General features: G+C 38.4%; 1 protein-coding gene and 1 non-coding gene across 7 annotated transcripts in view; one reads left to right on the forward strand and one right to left on the reverse strand.

Moving 5' to 3' along the window:
- Positions 1-16,736, reverse strand: part of DAB1 (DAB adaptor protein 1) — a 2,980,230-nt gene that overhangs the window by 1,932,277 nt on the left and 1,031,217 nt on the right. The gene's annotated exons all lie outside the window — the stretch shown is intronic.
- Positions 8,054-8,159, forward strand: LOC122814646. Its single transcript, XR_006366853.1, has one exon. It is a non-coding gene; the product is annotated as a U6 spliceosomal RNA (small nuclear RNA).

The raw sequence follows: 16,736 nt of genomic DNA on the forward strand, positions 1-16,736 counted from the left end.
AAATTCATAGATTTTGTCACTATAAGCACACCCTGGCTATGACCCATGTGATAAAAGATTCTTGGGAGTTTCTCAAACTTTTCCCAAAAGAAAAATGCCTCACTTCTTCATTAATGATTACTGTGGATATTAAAGAGCTATTTCCCAGTATACCCCATACGGTTGGGGTCGAATGGTTCACCGATTTTCTTAAATATGAAACCAGGCTCAGTAGTAACATCATTAATTTAACCTCTGAGATGTTAAATATTGTTTTAAACAACAGCTATGTGTTTTTCAATGGTGAATTGTTTAAACAAACAAAGGGGGTAGCCATGGGTGCTTCCTCCGCTACCGTATATGCAAATGCGGTATTGCACAGATGGGAGCAGGTGTACATTTTCCAGTCTATTTGGGCAAAATACATCACTTTTTATTGCCGATACCTGGATGACATTTGCATCATCTGGGACGGCACTAGAGAACAAGTTACAGGGTTTTTGGAACATATTAATTCCTCTACTGATTTTTTAACTTTTACCCATGAAATCAATGAGAATGAACTTCACTATCTAGATGTAGCAATCCTGAGGGATGCTGAATCAAGGGAACTATACTCTAAGGTTTATAGGAAACCTTCATTTTCCAATTCCCTGTTGCATTTTAATAGTCAACATCCATTTCAACAAAAGGGATATATATATATACAGATATATATATATATATATATATATATATATATATATATATATATATATATATATTATATATATTATATATTCTATGTATGTAGTTATAATTTTGTATTGATATTTTAATATATATATGCACAAGCTAAGTCTATTAATTATCAACCAGCAGGTTATTTTTATTATTTATTATTTATTATTTTTATGTGTTCAACCAGGGTACTTTTAGTCAGCTGATATCAGCAGTTGATTTTATTTGACTAATTTGGCTTAGGTATATTCATTAAACGTGTTTAGCCAGGGTAATTTTAGTCGGCTAATATCAGCAGTTGATTTTAACTAATTTGGTTTAGGTATATCTGTTATACTACAAGGTTTTGCATGTATATTATCCATGCAGTTATAATTCTACATTGATGTTTTATTTTTTATTTCGTTTTTGTTTGTCTTCTATGCAATTTTAATATTAGTTCTTGTAAGATTGCACATACATTCGTTACGTTTGTTGTGCATGAATTGTTATTTACGATGTATGGCATCATTTCTAGTAGCACTCTTTGCATGAGACGCTGCTAAGTGATATTTGTATAGTGAGCATCAGTATGCACTTATGATGCTATGTATGTGGATTCAATTATTGTATGTTTGAAGGTCTACATTTGCGTTTTTTACCTTGTTACATTATTCACATTATTTTTTGTTTTATACATGAAGTCATGTGTTTATGTGTATTAGGGATACATCTTATGTTAGTTGCTGTTCTTGATGAATGGGATGTGACGTGAATGAGAGGCTGGGTGTTTTTTGTAATTAATTAATTATGCAAGGATGTGACGTTTTTTGAACGTCCTAGTTGTTATATAATTGTGTTTTATAATTTTATTTGTGAAACGTCTGAAGAAGCGGGCATTATATATGGATATTAAAACAGTTTTATATCTATCTCTTCGTTGTCTTTGGAGATCCTAAAAGGTTTTACATTTGGTTTAATACTGCATTCCATCCGTCAGGGTTCTAGTGTTTTTTATATATATATATATATATATATATATATATATATATATATATATATATATCTATACACATGATATATATATATATATATATATATATATATATATATATATATATATATAAAGTCTGAGACTGCACAACAGGTGTTAAATGATATATCCCAATCACTGCTGTATCATCATCTTGCACAACATTAGACTGGTACTTTTCAAACAGCTGTGTCCAGTGTTCAAAATCTTGGACTTTTAATGGATCAGTGGACAGTCTGAAACATTTGACAAGTATCTTTTGAATGCAAGTGACATATGTGCAAGAGCATGAGAATTAATAACAATGTAAGGGAAAATGAATAATGCAAAGAAGGGTTATATTCTTGAATAGTAAATGAGCATTAGGGTATATAACCAGGCTAGCTGTGAACAATTATGAAAAAGGAAGGAAAAACAGCAAATGCTGATATATTTAAATGCTACTTTGAAATGCAAGGGCAGAGCAACAAAAATTAAAAAGACGTGGCGTGGCAAAACAGAAGTATGGGACTGTAAAGTACGAATGCAAAAATCAGCTTTTAGAAATATGCAGTAACCCGAAATGTGCATTGCTCTTACATAAAATAATGTAAAAGTAATGAGTTTATTTTATATAGATAAAGTGCATGGGATGATTCTGTTAAAAGGAAATGGGGAAACTGAGAAGTATTATGTAGTGCAGGAGAAATGTATGCATATGGGTGAATACAAAGAACTAAGATAAGAAAATCTGGGAGGTGGGGAAAAAACAAAAAATTCAGGAGACATTTACTTAGAGACTGTTAAATGAAATAGCAGGTACAACAGGTACTGAGAGAAGGAGAATGGTTTGAAGACAATGTAATTAGCTAAGTGTTAGAAAAGGAGTGACATGGGGATGGTTGGGAAATGTACACTAGAGAGGAAGACATCGGGAAAACCAAATCTGATCTAAGATTAAGAGTGGGTAGAAGTAGCAAACCAGAAAGAATAAAGAAACAAGAAGCATACCTCAAAGAAATACATTTAAAAAACTGAAGAAAATACAAACTGGTAAGAAAATGTCACTCAGTGGTTTCTTCAAGAGGGGGGATCCACTTATGGCTCATAGGACTACATGTTGGACATATGCATGGACAAAGATGGGATGAACAGGAACAAATCCATCTTCAACAGAGATGGGTTGGAGGGGTGAAGGCAATAGACTGCAGGAAAGTGACAGCTAGCACTACTGTCATGCAATATGGAGAGAATTTCAAATTTGTACGGAAAGGCAAACAATCTTTTAAAAAAATAAAAAAAAAGATTTGGAGAAGCTCAGAACTGAGTAGTCATGGCTACCAGGAAACAATTGGCTTTATGTCAGGCTATGACTAGCTCCTCACCTGGCACAACTCATAACTCTCAGCTGTCCATGATTTTCAGGAAGTCCCCAATTTTGACTTATATTTTAGCTTTGTAATTCTTAACCACTAATAGAAATGATGATCTTTGGAGAAAAAAGATAGTTAATTACATTTATAGGTTCATAAGAAGTTACTAGGCTAGCAGCCCTAGAGCATTTACACACCTAGCCATGTTTATCCCAAGTATTCCCATTTGTTCTTTTTGGGTAGTTCACAGAAGAAATTTATGAACAGATTGAGTCTGTGATCAACACCTGCTACCCCTGTCAATGAGGGACATGGGTGCCAACCCAGCAGCAAATCTGTGGTCTCCCATCCAATTATCTAGCTTACATTTGAATAGAGTCAGTAAGGAACTCTGTTTTATGTGAATAGGTAGTCTACTCCAGAGAAGCAGCTGTCTGTGGGTGACATATCTGTCTCTCCAGCATGATTTGTTATTGTCAGAAGCTAGGTTGAGGTCCCTAAAGTGAGTGACTTTTGAGCCATTTGACTTGCAGATGTGCAGCATTTTTTAGGGCAAGGTTGGAGATTGCCCTATAGGCCTGCCACAAGTCATCTCTCAGCAGCCTATAAAATACCAAGTAAAGTGACAGGGCTTTTAGCCTATCCGTGTAGGTCATGGTTTGGAGTCCCTGTATTTTCTTAGTGAGAAACCTCTGAGGTCTCTCCCGCTGCTGCAGGTGTCTGGTGAGGTACATGCAAAAAGGTGCATTATACTCTATTAGTGGTCTGATGAGGGTCGAGTACAGTGGACTTATAACATCTATTGACCTGGATGTGGTGACCTTGCTTATGAGGTGCACAACAAAGAAGGCTTTCCTTACCACTGTGGAAACTTGGTTGCCGAAGTTCAGATTGTTATCAACCTGTGTTTGCAAGTCTCACACCACTGTGTTGGAGCACAGGGAGTGCTGTCAATATTGTAATTTGTAAGGAATTCTTTTTAGCCATATGGAATAATAATGCATTTTTTGCATTTAGTTTTATACCGTGGCTTTAGCACCAATCATTTGTTTGTGTTAGCCCTTCTTGCAGTATGTTGCCATTGTTGGGGGACTCAATGATTGCTCCCAGTATACAATCATTAGTAAACCTGATGAGCCAAAGGCTGTCTACTTTGACCTGGACTTCTGAAAAATAGATGCCAAACAATAAGAGACCTAGCACAGATCTCTCTTTTGAGAAATAGATGCCAAACAGTAAGGGGCCCAGCACAGACCCTTAAACATAGGCTCATAATAGGCTGACAGCCCTGAAGGGTCATTTTAAGTCTAGCCAATAACCTGAGATGACAATAAAACACTGTACCTTGTGCCTATGAGACAAAGACTTTAACCATTATGTCTATCCCTCCCCACTTAATAAATAATTACAATAATTAGAAATATAAACTTCTTTTACTTCAAAAGTGAAGTATGGAACAGATGAATTTGTCAAGGAATGACCTTGGGATGGGTAAATTTGGGGGGGTTGATATTAGGGTGATAGGTAGGTTAGGTCTGTGTGGGTAGGCAGTGGGTAGGGAAGAGGTAATTAAGGTAGGAGCTAAGAGGAAGTGAGGTAAGGATAAGGGATGTGTCTTAAGGGTTTTTTGTAGGGGAAGTTGGTATCCGTAAGCACAATTTGGTGTGGTCTTGTTGAGGCAGGATCACATCCCAGACGACCTGAGGTTGTGAGTAAGGTAGGCCTTGGGTAGTTATAAGCAGTGAGGTGAGTACAGCTTTGTTGGGTTTTTTAAGGATTCCCCTATAAAGGATAAATAAGAAGGTTATATGTAGTGTTAGGTCGGTTTCTGGTGTGGGGGCTTGTTTTCCAGTTAATTGAGACTGTGGTGGCATCGGCTTTGGTCCGAAAGGGGTATGTTAAGTTGCTTGGCAGGTTACTAGGAAGGTTTTGTGTAATTATTAACTTTCCCTGGGGGCTAGTGCTGCACCATCCTTGGAAAGACATTTTGTTTAAGTATTCATTTTCCCTGGTGGGCCAATGCAGCGCCGCTCTTAGGAAGGGGTTTGTTTTATATGAGAGAGCTTTTGTAGTGGTATTAGCTTGTGGGGAGTGGGCTGCGGCATCCATCGAGGAGGTTTTGTTAATTGTGTTGAAGAATGTTTAACTTTCCCCGGTGGTCTAGTGCTGCGCCATCTATAAGTAGAAGTTTTGTTAATATTAACGTTCCCCGGTGGTCTATTGCCGTTCATGGGAGAAGTGTTGATTAGTGATTACCTTTCCCTGGTGCTTTAGTGCGGCACTTTCCAGAGTTAGCGGTTTGTGACTATTAATGGCCAAATGTGCATGTGCAATGGATGTGGCACGGTGTGGCTTTAGTTAAAGTAAGTAAAAAAAAAATAAATTTTTGTAAATTTTTTTTCCTTAAAGTTTTCGCTGGCTTGTTAACCCAACAGCGTTGGTGTCCTGGTGTTGGTGTGTGGTGTTGATTAATGTGGCTGTTTGGTGTCCATGGCAGGTGGTGGTAGTGTGTTTGTGTTGTGTGGTGGAGCTGTGCTAGCATAATAGGGTTGGTTGTGTGTTTTGCTTTGTCCTGGTGGTGGTGGTCTAGTGCTGGCATATGACTGGTGTTGTTGTATGGTGGCTGTTTGGTTTCTTGCTGCCTGGTGGTTGTGTGGGATGGCTGCTGGGGTTGCCCCCTGGGTGGTCTAGTGTGGTCATGTGGTTTCTGCCTGCCTGGTGTGGTGGTTGTTGGGAATGGCTGTTGGGTTTCTTTCTGTTTGGGGTTTGGTGGTCTGTGTGGTCGTGTTGTTTTCTTGTTGCTGTGTGGTCTGGTTGTGGGATGGTCAGTTTGGTTTCTCCCTGGTGGTCATGTGGTTTCTTGCTGCTGTGAGGACAGAGCAGAGATGCTCTGTTTTCGTGCTGTGACATGCGTGCTGGTTTGCTTGCGCATGTGTGGTCTGTGCTGCAGGGCCTTGCTTGTGACATAAAAATAAAAAGACTTATAATACTCATTTGTTGTTTGTTGTATTTATATTATGGATTAATATACCTTAGCTTAGTTTTTTATTTTAATCAGATATTAACTTTATATTTGCGAGCTACCTTTCCATCAGTCAACATCAAAATCAGATATAAAACCTTAAAACACCTCAGCGAACAACATTTGTCCTCAAAGACCAACGAAATTCATATTTAACCCTCTCTTCTCCTGTTACAAACACTAACTCAGGGTTCTCTACAAATGAAGGCATTTTTGTATCAGAGATCAGATATTTGTGTAGCCTTAGTTGCTGCATAGTCATCTATATGTGAAAGTTAAATAATTATAAAACTGCCATGTAAAGCTGGCATATTCAATAACCATGAATGACTAATGAGACAGACATAGTAATGACAATGCACAGTAACTTCACTGTGTTTAGATCAGCTAGAGAAAAATACTGTTGTAATACACAGAGTCCACTGATTGCTATGAAAATGAAAGAAAAATAACCTTATTTATAGAGTGGCTCATACATAAACTAGCTGCAACAAGCTTGTTACAGTAATGTTCACATGTATGAATCTCCATACTATAAGTAAGAAAAGTTTGCACTGCCAAACAGACTGCATTCACCGCAGAACTGCATAAGAAACTAATAGCTTTTAGTTGTAACTCGCCTTTAGCTGCCAAACAAATAGCCACTTTAAAAGCTGTTACACAATATTTCTCTAAACTATCCTTCATTGTCAGAGATTTCCTTGCCTAGTTTAATTGAAATGGCAGAGTACAGGCCGGAGACAGATTTTTACTCTTCTGGTACTAGTGGGGATGTTTCTGAGAAGGCGGAAATGGAAGAATTGCAAATGATGATGGCTGTTGAACAGAAGAAAGTGCAGTTCATGGCACAGGTGTTGTTAGACATAATATTTTTTTAATGCTTGTAGTGAAGTAAATGCTATTCTGCTTTTTTTTTTCTCTCAGCGAATTATTCTGGGATCGTGGTAAGAAAACTGGATGGGCCAATACTTTATATAGCCTGTAGATTTCAGTGAATCGAGGACAAATCCAGAAATAGTCAGGGTCACTTTTTAAAATGTTTGTACTATTAACTTAGTATGTGACAGACAAAGAATGTGCATTGATCAAGTATAACTTTAATTCTTGTCAATTTTAATAAGTATAATTACCTTATTTTTTCTCCTCCAAAATTCACTAGTTATAGGAGGGTTTAACAGGGATAGAGCTTAAATTTAAGTAGAAAATGGGTACAGTTGAGAACTATGCTTTAGCCTAGTTATTTAGCTGTAAGGATGACAAGTTACAGATCATATGAAGTTACTAGGCTAATGGCCCTAGGGCCCTTACAAGTGTAAAGACTTTTAGCTGAATGTTGTGTCTTTCGGCTTTTCCGGGTTAGGGTTCGCCACAGCGGAACTCCGGTCCACTAATGATTGGTAGTTGATTTTTACATGCCGAGTTACCTGCCCTGACACATAACCTTCAACGAAGGTACACCCATTCACGCATGTCTCCACGCAGAAGACGCTCTAGCTGAGAATCAAACCGGACAGCGTCGTACTGTGAGGCGACAACGCTACCGCAGCACCACCACCGCTTTTAGCTGAATACTTCGTTTAATTATGTAATTCCGGACTCATGCTAGCAAATCAGTGTCTCCAGAACTGCACAGAATAATCAAGGTGTTTTTTTTTTTTAATCAGTGTTAAACTATACATATGTGTTTTAAAGGTGATTTATTGCTTCTTAGTTTAGGGAGATATTAGAGCAATGATTAATGCAGGTATTTGTAGTGGTAAACTGGGGGTAGGACATTGACGGTCCTAATATGGATTTGGCTTAGAAGTGTCAACTAATTTTCAAGGGCTGAGAAGTATCTTAATGCTACGGCTGGGCATGTGCGGTGGGGGCTGGAGGTTTTTATCTGTTACTTCATAAGGAGTGTGCGGCAGCCATGTTGGGGGGTAGGGGCTAGTCAGTTTTTTCTTTTCTTGAGAGATGCTTAATGTGCTTGCGTTAGCACCACATATACTAAATTGGAAAGATACAGAGAAGATTAGCATGGCTCCTGCTCAAGAAAGACACACAAATTCGTGAAGCATTCCATAGTTTAATTATACTCATGACATTGCTAAATAAATAGTACAACTAGGTATGGATGTACTCTCGATAAGATGGATAGCGGCATGGCTGACATATAAGGCATGGCAAGTAGCATACAGTAACTGGATAGATGAATGTCTTGGTTTCAACCAGGGTATCCCACAGGGCTTTGTCCTAGTCTTTTATTTGTTTAGATTTCATTTAATTTTCATTGGAGGTGTTCTACAGGTTATATTGGATGGCCTGAAATTGGGTAAGCTGATTACATGATTTGCAGATAAGGTTTGGCTGCAAATTAACATGACTAAATTGACCTTTTGGGTACAGTAGAATAACACACTGATAAATACACCAAAACTAAGCATATGTGGTTGGATAAACATAAAGGAAGTTGATTAGTTAATACAGCACACAGTAAATGAAACTGCAGACTCATGTAAGGACCGGGGTATGGGTAGATTCAGCTATGAGTTTTTCTAAATATCAATCACCCAGTTATAACATTGGAATGGAGGGGGTGACTGGCCCTTAAAGGCTTTGTCATTGGAAGCTTTCATCAACGAGGTTTCTTAAGTGGGATTATGCTTGAACATACTCTGGTAGTCTTCATAATATATTTTGGGGAGTCATTAGGATAAAAGATATCAAATTCATGAGCAAGGTGGCACCTAGCAATGTTTATGGTTAAGGGGTTAATGTGTACAGTGCTTATTATGTCTTTTATTTGCAGATGGGAGGGATAGAGGACCATCAGTTGGTGGATTGGTAAGTGCTCCTGGGCAGTGTTGGTTGTCAAGCCTAATTTGGTAAGTATTTAATTTCACATGTCAGATTTGTAGCAGGGTGCTGAAAGGTGACTTCATTTAACTTACAGGCCGGGTGAAGTAAGCTTGGTGTTGTTCAAGGGTTGGTGGAGTGGTTATAAAGGGCAGAATTATAGTAACATGAGTTGGGTTATCTTTTCAGGGAGTGGGGTGTTATGTTTCTGGGTATAGGACTAGCTGAATGGTTCAGTGGAGGATGTTGAGGCTTTGTGGGGAGTTTTCTGATTGCATGCTGGCTGGCATACAGACTGCATTGGTAAATTCAACTGCAAGACAGTACATAAAACTACTGCATATGGCAACTGTGAGTTAAACAGCCATTATCACATTTTGTGGGGACCTGTGTGGATATTTTTTGTGGTTTTGATAGCATACATGTTCATCAGACTATTAGATTGTTTCATGTGGAAATAAGTAGGGAATGCAGGTAAGGTAATTCGCTTTGATTATCTTTCCACAGTGATTACTTGCAACATCTTCAGTGGGTGTCATTTTACTTTGGTGCGTATTGTGGGATTGCTTTTGTTGGTTGTTCTTTGGTTGTGAAAGGAGTTTGTGCAGGTAAAACAAATTATAAAATATTTTCTAAAATGATGTGTCATCATTTAATGTAGCTATTGCTAAAAAAAATGCAAGAATAATATTGCTGATTTAGTGAAAACAATACTCCTCAGAAAAAGAAATGGTGGTTTTATAGTTTATTTGTGGTATATATGATCTGGTTGGACAGAGATGAGGGAGATAGGTCAGAGTAATGGGGGCAGTTCGAGGAGAAGGGCACTTTTGATATGGCTTCATGTCTTAAGAATGTTTAGGTGAGTATCGTGAATTTACACTGTTCTTTCTTTTACAGATGTAAGCAGTCGGGGGCTGGAAGGACGTGGAGTTGGAAAGGTGATGGTTGTCATTGTGGCTGTTTCTCCTGTTTTGAATACATTGGTCGCAGGAGATGTTGTTACTGGATGTCTGATTTGCTGCAGGGTTGAGTGCTATGGGCATCCTACTGGCTTGGAAGACGTGGATCTAAGGTAATGGAGGCTGATGGGGTGAAAGTTGCGGTTGGTGGAGTGGCACAATGAGGCTTACAGGTAATTGGTGCTGAGTTATGGTGATTGAAAGGATTATCCTTTTGTGCAGCTAGGGGTGCAGCCAAGAGAGGCAACAGAATGATGTTTGGAGTTGTTTATTACAGTTGTGAGGAGGTTAGCATTGAAGAGGATGTATTCATCCTTGGGTTTTAAGAGGGTCTGAGATTACTCCCCGGTTGGTGTGGAGAGGGATACAAAATTTGGTAGCGGTGGAGCGAATTTAGAGGCATGTTTCTTTCATGTTGGTGAATTTTTTGAAGGCAGCTGGGGTGCTTATGATGCGGCATTGTGGAGCTTGAAAGCAGGGCTCCTGTATAGTGCAGGTCAGCTGGATTTATTTCACTTTAACTGGGTTTGAAGGTGTAAGATTTATTGGAAGGTGGTATGGTCTAAGGGGGAACAGCCATTTGGGCTGGTGGGTGGAGAAGAGGGTCACCTTTGACCCTCTTCTGTCCCCCTCAGTAGGGTTGGAATTGAGATGGTGATTTGATGGTGGATGACGTGGAATGGAAATATGGAACTGATGATGATATTAAGGTGAGCGAGGACTGCCTTCAGGATTACTATGACTTGGAATGGAAATATGGAATTGATTATTTTAAGGTGAGCGGTGACGTTGCCTTCATGATTATTAGGATAAGTGAGCAAGGGTGCTTATTCAGGGTGAGTGGGTGTGCTGCCCTTAGGTTTACTATTTTATTTGTTGCAATGTTGCATTCTGTGTGCCTCAATAAAATTAGATGTTTGTTATTCTTTTAATTACAATAAAGGTTGTCAAATGTCTTTGGGTGTTTGTATATTTTTAGAAATGTGACAAATGTACATTAATTCACATTAATCTGACAATGTCTCAAATTACCAGTAGTAATATTTTAAAAGTGTTCCTGATTGTCCCTAACTATTTCTGGATTTGCCCTTGATTCTGTTGATATCCATCCCCGACACACTGAGTGCGTTGTGCTTGACTCATCAAAGAATAAGACATATCCTGAATTATCACGGTTGTTCTTTGACTGTGTACTCACCGGTAGTTTTTAGCAGGTTTTTAATTTATATATGTCTTGGACCTATATGTGGAACACACACTCTTTATGGTCAATACACCCTTACATAATTAGGCACTATGTTCTGTTTTCTATATAGTTGTATGCTTTGTATTTAACTTGTCTATTGTCTTAATTTTTGATGATAGTGCATTTTCTGTAAAACAATATATATATATATATATATATATATATATATATATATATATATATATATATATACACACAAACATACACACAGACACACACACACACACACACACACATATATATATATATATATATATATATATATATATATATGAAAACAGGTAGCAGCCCTGACCCACATACAATGAGAAAATGTGGCAGTGCTAATTCTGTTCAGGAAGAGTAGAGATATTCAGTAGAAGGAATACAGGGGAAAATGGCTACAAGATAAGGTAGGGAAGAAACGTTCAATGTACAGAAGGAAGAGTCAGAATTAATATGAAGAAACTTACAATGTTGTTCTGAAGAATAATATTATTAAAGAAGCAACTATGTGGAATAGAATACAAAAAAATCAAATAGATTTAAATTAAGTGACAAAAAATGAAGCATGGGAAAATATTTGGAGAAATATAAATAATAGACAGCAAAACACATTTTCACCTAAGGATCTGGTGTTAGGCAGAAAGTTAAACTGTCTTTGTTATTTAAGGATAAGTCTGGACTAGTGGAAAAGATACAGACAACAGCAAAGATGGTATTAGACTATTTCCCCAAAATAATAACAATTAATATAGTAATTGATCGGATAAAGACAAAGCAATGTATGTGGAATTAATAAAAATGGTAAATAGTATATTGAAGAATAAAAATAAAATTAAGGACAGAAATGGCTTAAATACAGATAGGAAACCTGAAGAGTGGGATAACACAGGCCCAGAGTGATTTATTATAATGAAAGCAGTAATGGGACGGTGGAATATGGAGGAAATGTGAATTACAAAAAGGACATGAGCTAAGAAAGGTTCAGATAAAAGTACAAGGAGGAGGAGTATAGGAGAGACAGAGGAAGGAAGAAAGAAATGTAAGGTGAAAGACAATGACAGGAAGAGCTAGATGTTACTGCATGCAGTCCACTTGTGCTTGCAACAATGAAGTCTTGATGGGGGTTCCCTATCTGAGGTTCCTGTTGAAAATTGGCACTGCTCAACCTAGCAACTTAGCCGATGAAACAAAAATATAAAAAATAGAGAAAGATATAGATAGATAGATAGATAGATAGATAGATAGATAGATAGATAGATAGATAGACACACAAACATATGGGGAAAATAATTATTTGGGAGACAAAGAGGCAAAAAGGAAAAGCCAAAAAGATGATGGAAAGAAAAAGAAATCAAAGGACTAGAAAACCTAATGGAGCAGGATATGAAAACATTAAAGAAACGGAATCAAGTACAAAAAATGTTAACAGACATCTATGAGTAGTTATACAATCCTCCTTCAGAAAATGAGGACAATATAGATTACAGATCACTATGGAATGAACTAGTAGACAGGAAAATGAGCAACCTAAATACATTGATTATAAAGAACGAGACGGAGAATGTGACTAGAGTTCTAAATAAGGGAAGACTGTAATGGCATAACTAATTAAATAAGATGATTTCTGTTATGGATTACAATAAATGTGGGAGAAGAAGACTGGCACCCTCTGTGGACAAGCTAAAGTTATCCTGCTCTGAAACAGAGAGAAGGAATTAATGGATTCAGTGCCATACATAGGCAAAAACAATGGCAAAAAATCCTAGCAATAAGTATTGAGAAACTCATAGCAGAATTTAAAGGACAAGAATGATATATGTAGGGAATGGAACCTGTAGTTATTTGGTAAGAAAAAGTAGAATTCATGGAGAAAAGTAAATTAAAAACACGCAAAGGGTAGCAGTCATGTTATATTACATAAGAATGTCCTTATATATGTGGAACAAAGTATCCAATGGGAAATTTTAGATTACAACGCTCATCATCATCAGTGGGAGTGGGTGGGGAGTCATGTCATCAGTGGGAGTGGGTGGGGAGTCATGTCAACTGTCAGCATCTTTCTCATTTCAACACCCCTGCCTTCTTCAGAGTTCATGCAAAACTGTTGCTGGTCTTCTTTCACAAAAACCTGCTCTCTGATTTTTTTTGCAATTAGAGGTGCTCTGTCTTCTGCTATGATGTCATCATTTCCTTATCTACCCAACAGTGTGCTTCCAACCACCAATCTCAGGTACTTTTAATCTCTATCACTTTTACTCTGGCTTCACTGCCCAAGTTTCTGTACCATACAGTAGTACTGATCACACCACTTTTTTTTGTACCTTACTTTTCAGTTTCTTTGGCATTCTTCTGTGGCACACTACCCTTGATGCTCTGTGCCAGTTGGTTTCCTACCCTGTGATTCTAGCTTTAACTTCCCCATACAGATTTCCCTTTTCATCAAGAACACACTCCACATACTTGAAGCTGTTAACCTATTCCACATTTTTCCCTTCTAACTCAATCTTCATTTTGATTTTCCCTGTTTGCTGTTTCAAGTGCCTTAAGTTTTGCATGACATTTTCATGTCATTTGCTGAAGTTCTCATTTATAGTGTTCTTTTAATGATGCATCATCTGCATGCAGTAGCTTTGTTGCTCTTTCGCCTTGGACGTGTTTGCTAATGCAGTCCATTACCAGTATGAATAGAAGTGGGCTCAGAGCTGAGCTGTACATAACCTATACTAATTTTATCAATGTTCCTGGAACTACGAGCAATCACAGAACTGCCTAAATCAGCTTTCTGGGACTTATCATATGATTTCCTCAAGACTAGGAATGTCCAGTTGGACTCTTTTCTCATCTCTAACTTATTTTAAACTATCTGTCTGACTGCAAACATTAGGCTGATTGTGCTGTAATTTGATTTGAATCTGAACTGCTCATTTCCCAGCTTATTTTCTATTACTTTGGTTATTCATTTATTTATTTATATTTCATTACTGGGGTAGTGCATCAGTCTCAATGGACCATTTGCAGGCACTGTCCAGCTGAATTGGATCACTTAATTAATGAACAAAATGTATTTACAGAAACAATGGTATTCTGATGTTTGTGTGTGTGTGTGTGTGTGTGTGTGTGTGTGTGTGTGTGTGTGTGTGTGTGTGTGTGTGTGTGTGTGTGTGTGTGTGTGTGTCTGTGTGTGTGTGTGTCTGTGTGTCTGTGTGTCTGTGTGTGTGTGTGTGTGTGTGTGTGTGTGTGTGTGTGTGTGTGTGTGTGTGTGTGTCTGTCTGTGAGTGTGTGTGTGTGTGTGTGTGTGTGTGTGTGTGTGTGTGTGTGTGTGTGTGTGTGTGTGTGTGTGTGTGTGTGTGTGTGTGTGTGTGTGTGTGTGTGTCTTTACAGATGCAAGAATATGCTACATTTAGTTAAAGAAGCAGCTAACAATGTCAAAGCATGGATGGAAAAATGGAATTGTGCTTATTAGTGCTTTATGGATAAGATGTAGCCATAATGACTGAGATGGCTTATGCCACAGAGATAACAGCATATCATTATGTAGAGAATTATGAGGAGATTAGAAGAGGCAAGTGAGAAAGGTGTGAGAGGTGGGGAGAGGAGTAGAAACGAGAAGTACGAAAGCTATGGAAAGAATAGAGGGAAGAAGGAGGAAAGAGAGGCAATACGTAAGGGGATGGCAAGATGAGCTAAGAAAAGATGAAGTGGGGATGAAGCACCTTCTTCAGGGCATCCATGTGGTGTGACATGAGTTTTATAGCTCTCTACTGCCCAGAGTTGTGAATGTCCTCTTTGTTCTTGAACAGTGGCACTATAATGCTTATTCTTTCTATTCCCCTTGATATGCCTTTCTCCCCTTATAACCAGGAGCACTGTATGAAGTCATTTTTCCTAACATCTTGATCATATTTGTTATGACCTCATCTGAGCCTGATGCTTTTCCTGACTTAATTTCCCTTAGTGCTGTTCTTACCTCTTCTAGGGTGGGCTCTTCTTCATATATCATCATAGGCTGGGTCTGGGGAAGTATAGACATTTTGATACTTTCTTCATTCAGAAGCTGCTGTAAGTATTTCTTCTATCTGTATGTGGTGTCTTGAGGACTGGTGAGCATGCTATTGCTGGCACCCCTTATGTAAGTATCTAAAGACTGTCTTTTAATCTTTTTTTCCTTGTAAACTGATAAAGTTTCTTTGTGCTATCTGCATAGTTACTTTCCAGTAATTGGTAGAATGCTTCTGAAACCTTATTTTTTTAGCATTTTCCATAGATTCATAGGTGTATACTAGGCTAAAAGCCACTGGGCCTTTATAAGCCAAGCCATGCAACTCAACTGTATCCCAAGTGCTATTGTGTCTTATAGGTTACTTTAAGGGGTGCATGTCAGTACATACATGATTTAATGGCTTCCATTATCCATGAGACACATAGGTATCAGACCAGGGGTGAATTTTTGATTTCCCAACCATTGGCCCAGATTGCACTTGAAAGGGTTAGGTAAGGGCTCTGCTTAACATTCCAGAGAAGGGGTTCTCTAAGATGCATACCTGCCCCTCCAACATGTCCTATATAAGTCATAAGCAAAGATTATATCCTTAGATCCAATAGTTTTGCCATTTGTTTTGCAGATATGCAAAAGGTCCTTCAGAGCAGGATGCCAGGATACCTTGTCTGCTAGGCATAAATCACATCTTAGCAGACTGTAGGAAAGAAATTACAGATATAGAGCTTTGAGGTGATCTTCATAGGAAATTGTTTTATGAGCTGTATTCTTTTTGTATACCGTGGTGGTGGTGCTGCAGTACCATTGTCACCTCGCAGTAAGATGCTGTCCGGTTCGATTCTCAGCTAGAGCGTCTTCTGCGTGGAGACATGCGTGAATGAGCATACCTTCGCTGAAGGTTGTGCGTCTGGGCTGGTAACTCAGCGCATAAAAATCAACTGCCAATCATTAGCGGACTGGAGTTCCGCTGTGGTGACCCCTAACCAGGAAGAGCTGAAAAGACACAACAAAGACACAACATCCTTTTTGTGAGGAACCCTTGTGAATGATCCAGTTGTTACATGTGCCTGGTCAGGTACATACCAAAAGGACGTTGTACTTAATGATGGGTCTACATAAACACCAAGTACAGTGACATGATGACTTCCCTTGACCTAGATGCCATGCCCTTACTTACAAGGTGAGTGACACAGAATTATTTTCTTACTACCTTAGACACTTATTGGTTGAAAGCCAGATTGCTATCCATATGAGTCTCCGATTCCCTTACTACTATGCCTACTTTTAGAGGTGTTTTATCAATATGGTAGTTTCCCTAGGCGGATGACTTCCCAAAAGGTACTACTCTGCATTTCTTGGAAATTAGTTTTAAGGTTTGGCTTTGGTACCAGTCATTTGCCTGTATTAGACCTTCCTGCAAGATGTGAGTACTGGGGAAGGGGGGTTATAGTTGCACCTTGCTTGTGATCATCTGAAAAAGTGGTAAGCCAGGGGCCCTTAACATTGGCCTTGGTTTCCAAACAATATATGTAAAAGAGGAGTAGACCCTGCACAGAGCCCTGCAGGATGCATCTGGTTACTGGCCTCTTTGTGGAGGTGGAGGTGGTCTCTCCAATCCTA

This window comes from Protopterus annectens, chromosome 10.part0 (assembly GCF_019279795.1).
Source record: "Protopterus annectens isolate FY-2018-M chromosome 10.part0, PAN1.0, whole genome shotgun sequence".
In the NCBI taxonomy this organism is placed as follows: domain Eukaryota; kingdom Metazoa; phylum Chordata; order Ceratodontiformes; family Protopteridae; genus Protopterus; species Protopterus annectens.